The following is a 5982-nucleotide window of genomic DNA, read 5'->3' as shown; positions in this document are numbered from 1 at the left end:
TTCAAGAGATGGGAACACCAGACCACCTGACCTGCCTCTTGAGAAACCTATATGCAGGTCAGGAAGCAACAGTTAGAACTGGACATGGAACAACAGACTGGTTCCAAATAGGAAAAGGAGTATGTCAAGGCTGTATATTGTCACCCTGCTTATTTAACTTATATGCAGAGTACATCATGAGAAATGCTGGACTGGAAGAAGCACAAGCTGGAATCAAGACTGCCGGGAGAAACATCAATAACCTCAGATATGCAGATGACACCACCCTTATGGCAGAAAGTGAAGAGGAACTAAAAAGCTTCTTGATGAAAGTGAAAGTGGACAGTGAAAAGGTTGGCTTAAAGCTCAACATTCAGAAAATGAAGATAATGGCATCCGGTCCCATCACTTCATGGGAAATAGATGGGGAAACAGTGGAAACAGTGTCAGCCTTTATTTTTTTGGGCTCCAAAATCACTGCAGATGGTGACTGCAGCCATGAAATTAAAAGACGCTTACTCCTTGGAAGGACAGTTATGACCAACCTAGATAGCATATTGAAAAGCAGAGACATTACTTTGCCAACAAAGGTTCGTCTAGTCAAGGCTATGGTTTTTCCTGTGGTCACGTATAGATGTGAGAGTTGGACTGTGAAGAAAGCTGAGCGCCGAAGAATTGATGCTTTTGAACTGTGGTGTTGGAGAAGACTCTTGAGAGTCCCTTGGACTGCAAGGAGATCCAACCAGTCCATTCTGAAGGAGATCAGCCCTGGGATTTCTTTGGAAGGAATGATTCTAAAGCTGAAACTCCAGTACTTTGGCCACCTCACGTGAAGAGTTGACTCATTGGAAAAGACTCTGATACTAGGGGCAGGAGGAGAAGGGGATGACAGAGGATGAGATGGCTGGATGGCATCACTGACTCAATGGATGTGAGTCTGAGTGAACTCCAGGAGTTGGTGATGGACAGGGAGGCCTGGCGTGCTGTGATTCATGGGGTCGCAAAGAGTCAGACATGACTGAGCGACTGAACTGAACTGAACTGTTAATTAATTTGTAGAATGTGCCTCAATATGGGCTTCTCTGATGATTTCTCATTAAGATGGGATGATACTCCATTGAGAAGGAGTCAAAGCCAATGTGCCTGCTGGTTGCATCCTCAGATACATTCTCCTTTCCTTCTTAACACTCAGCCACCTAAGCAGAGGCCTCATTTCCTGATTCCCTTGATGCTTGTGCTCAGTCATGTCTGACTGTTTTGCGACCCCATGGACTGTAGCCCTCCAGGCTCCTCTGTTCATGAAATTTCCCAGTCAAAAATATTAATACTGGAGTAGATTGCCATTTTCTACTCCAGGGGATCTTCCTGACCCAGGGATCAAACCCACGACTCTCACATCTCCTGCACTGACAGGGAGATTCTTTACCACTAGCACCACCTGGGGAATGCTTAAGTACAGCATTGCAGATTCTGCAACCCCATGTCAGACTCTGCAACCCCATGTCAGACTCTGCAAACCCGTGGACTGTAGCCCACGGCCCATCCATGGAATTCTCCAGGCAAGAATACTGGTGTGGGTTGCCATTTCGTCCTCTGGGGATCTTCAGGGATCAAATCCGGATCTTCTACATTACAGGCAGTTTCTTTACCATCTGAGCCACCAGGGAAGCCTGAGTGAAAATGCAAATACAATTTTAGCCTTGTTTTCTTAATCGGAAATTACATGCCCTGTACTTTGTTATTTTCCCTTCCTATACATTGGACCATGAACACAGCAATGACCTGCCTTTGCACTTTGAGCCAGCTTTGATCAACAGAAATGCACTAGGACACCTTTTCTCAATATGGTTCCCAGAGAATTTCCTCCAGAAAATTATGTGAATGACCATTTTCTCAGTTCTCCCAAGGAGTACATAGCTAGGACAACTTTAGCTGCAAAGGAGACAATTAATGACCCAAAATGAATGCAATGAGCATTAATTCTCTCCCAGAACAAATTGAGAGGAGATGGTGGAATTCTAAGGTGGAGAGAACCTAAGTCTTCAAATTACCTAGAGAGTCCAGACATGCCAGATTGATATCATAAAGAGAAATAATATAAAATAGATAACTAATGAGAACATACTGATTAGCACAGGGTACTCTACCTAATGCTCTGTGGTGACCTGAATGGGAAGGAAGTCTAAAAGGGAGGAGTCCAGTAGAGTTAATTCACTTTGCTGTACAGTAGAAACTAACAAAATATTGTTAGTTTAGCAACTATACCTCAAAAAAATCAATTTTAAAAAAAAGAGAAAAAAAACTTCTATCTTAATTAGTTCCTGTATCTATGTTTATCTTTGTAGCATTTATTCTCATTACTAAATCCCTTCTTAGTTCTTTCAGGGAGAACATATTTCATTGCACTGTAGTATGTTGGGTTAGGGCAGATTGACCCAATATTAGCTCATAAATGGACATTTTGGATATTTAGATATTTTTACCCTTAATCAAAAACTGATAAATTTTATTTAGTTAGTTTTTGAGATGTCAGTGGTGAGAGGTATAGTTTAGACCAAGGCGGGAAAAGGAAAGACGACCTCAACGGAAGTATGTTACCTTTATTCAGGCAAGGAGGGGCGACAGTCGGCCTAACAACCGAGCTGAGCGCTGAGAGGGATCAGGGAGGCTCCATATTTATAGGGAGGTTTGTGGAAGCGATAAGGGAAACATTAATCAGGTGGGATGTTTTGGATATTCTTTAGTTGAGATGGCATTGTAGTTGGGCAGGGGGTGATAAGTCTTCTGGGCAGGTGTAGGGGGTGGAAGGTTTCTGCACAGGGGGTGATAAGTCCCAGATAGATGCAACCAGCCTGAAGCATCAGGGCGGGACCTAAAATTCAGTTTTGTTTTCTCTGAAGTTAGATGATTCAGCAAGGGCCTTTGAGACTTTGTTTTCTTTTCTAGGCCCAAAAGACTCTTTCAAAGGGTTTAATAGGGAGAGGGATCTTACACGTCTGAGGCAAGGTCCTGGAATGTAAAACATCTAACAAGCACAACACAAGAGATGGAAACAACTGAGCAAAATACAAGCAGTAACCACATCTGAGAAAATACCATACTTGCTTGTGGTTTTCGTCCTAGCCTGCAATACAGTTCAGAAAACTCAACTTCTGAAAAATAGAAGAAACGTGTCTAAAATCATATAGATAGGAAATTTCCTGGTGGTCCAGTGGCTAAGACTGCACTCTTTCACTGCCTAGAGTGTGACTTCAATCCTTGGTGTGGGAAGTAAGATTCCCATGGGACAAAAAAGAAAAAAAAAAAATTTTTTTTTAATCACATATGCAACAGCCACCTAATTTTACCTTTGATGTCTGAGACACAGCTACTCCATTTTCACTTTCAAATCCATTCACTTCCTCAATGGACAATACAGATGTACAATGCAGGTCTGAAAGACCACAAAACAGACATTTCCTGATATGAAAATGTATGTCTTAGTCTTCCTCTTCTAAGAAGGCTAGGGTAGGTAAACTTAGACCCACCCAGCAATTAATGCTCCAATATTTTATCCTATTTGAAATGACACAGATAGTGAATTCTCTCTGTTTAACTTACTTTCAAGCTACCAAAATCTGGAGACGATTTTTGAGACATTCCCGAAACAGTTATTTCTGTAGCATTTGCCTCAAAGTTCTTTTTCCTCCTTGACTCTTAGAGATCATGTGAGTTCCAGAGAGCTCAGGTAGATCATTTACATTTCAAAGGCACAAGAGAAACACCGATTCCTTCTGGGAATTTAGCTTAACTATTGACAAAAGTCTCACTGAGATACAACAGCAGAGCCATTAAAAGCCATTGTTCTCCAAATCTCTGGGAAGCCCTCATTAATCAAAGACAGCCACACAACACACACAAGGGTGGATGCATGTCCCCCTCCCTGCCACCAGCAACCTCCACCCCAGGATTTCCCCACAACCTTTAGGATCACTCCTGGAACATTTGGGCCCCATGTGTTAATGGACAGTCACCCCAGGATTATGTTTACACAAGTTCATGTGCCCAACACACAGTGAGGCCAGATAAGCTGAAACGTGGGAGTTTGGAGCCGAGATAGGTTTATTGCAGGGCTGTGCAAGGAAACCAGGTGGCCTCATGCCCTAAAAGGTCTCAAGCTTCTCAATGATTTTTGGCAAAGCATTTTTAAAAGGGTGGTGAGGGAGCGGGGTTGCAGGGTCGGTGATGAGCTTCTGCACAGTTCTCTGATGGGCTGATGGTGAGATAGCAGGTGGTGTCACAGGGGTGAACTTGACCAGTCCTCAGGCTCCAGGAGGCCTGGGGCTCTGTGCTTATGACCATCAGATAGTTAATATCTTCCGTTTGGCGGGTGAGGTGGGGTGGTGATTCCACATTGACAATACAACTCAGGAAATGTGCATCAAATACTATAATCCAGGTACTTCAGAGAGGAGTGAAAGCTGAGGATGCAGGGGAAGGCCTGTCCTGGGAAGGCAATTATATTCAAAACTTTTGGGCACCACATACTAGAGGACAGCTCCCACAACATTACATCCCTGTCCTGTATTTCCCTACATCTCTGTGCTCACAGAGTTTTCTGGGTCTCCTAGCTGCCCTGCCAGTTGTCGGCCTGCACCCCAGAGGCTAAAAGGCCTACACTTTCCCAGCATTAAGACCAATGAAAGAGCCCAGAGTCAACAACAGAGACATTATCGGTTTAGTGGATGGGAGTGGCAGTGGCATCCCACTCCAGTACTCTTGCCTGGAAAATCCCATGGATGGAGGAGCCTGGTAGGCTGCAGTCCATGGAGTCACTAGGAGTCGGACACGACTGAGCATCTTCATTTTCACTTTTCACTTTCATGCATTGGAGAAGGAAATGGCAACCTGCTCCAATGTTCTTGCCTGGAGAATCCCAGGGACGGGGGAGCCTGGTGGGCTGCCGTCTCTGGGGTCACACAGAGTCAGACACAACTGAAGCGACTTAGCAGCAGTAGCAGCAGCAGGATGGAAGTGGCACTTACATCTGAAGTGAGTCTGAAGCAAGGTCCTGGAGCGACACCCTATGGCGTGTGGCAGACATTGCAGGCAGGACATAGTGGCACTCTTTGCTCAAAATCTGATACATTTTAAGTAAAATGGGTATTGACTCTGAATCTGACCTGTCCCCTAATGTCACAGCAGGCAGACTGAAAACAAAGGGCAGACAGACTGAAAACCACAATCACAGAAAACTAACCAATCTAATCACATGGACCACAGCCTTGTCTAATTAAATGAAACTATGAGCCATGCCCTGTAGGGCCACCCAAGACAGATGGGTCATGGTGGAGAGTTCTGACAAAATGTGGTCCACTGGAGACGGGAATGCAATCCACTTCAGTAGTATTGCCTTGAGAACCCCATGAACAGTACGAAAAGGCAAAAAGATAGGACACTGAATGATGAACTCCATAGGTCGGTAGTTGCCCAATTTGCTATTGGAGATCACTGGAGAAATAACTCCAGAAAGTATGAAGAGACGGAGCCAAAGCAAAAACAACACCCAGTTGTGGATGTGACCAGTGATGGAAGCAAGGTCCCATGCTATAAAGAGCAATATTGCATAGGAACCTGGAATATTAGGTCCATGAATCAAGGCAAATTGGAAGTGGTCAAACAGGAGATGGCAAGAGTGAACATTGACATTTTAAGAATCAGGGAACTAAAATGGACTGGAATTAGTGAATTTAACTCAAATGACCATTATATCTACTACTTTGGGCAAGAATCCCTTAGAAGAAATGAAGTAGCCATCATAGTCAACAAAAGAGTCCGAAATGCAGTACTTGGATGCAATCTCAAAATCGACAGAATGATCTCTGTTCGTTTCCAGAGCAAACCATTCAATATCACATTAATCCAAGTCTATGCCCAGACCAATGATGCTGAAGAAGCTGAAGTTGAATGGTTCTATGAAGACCTACAAGACCTTCTAGAACTAACACCCAAAAGAGATGTTCT

Source organism: Bison bison, unplaced genomic scaffold, assembly GCF_000754665.1.
Source record: "Bison bison bison isolate TAMUID 2011002044 unplaced genomic scaffold, Bison_UMD1.0 scf7180017864281, whole genome shotgun sequence".
NCBI classification, from domain to species: Eukaryota; Metazoa; Chordata; class Mammalia; order Artiodactyla; family Bovidae; genus Bison; species Bison bison.
Note: the sequence above shows the minus strand (reverse complement) of the source record.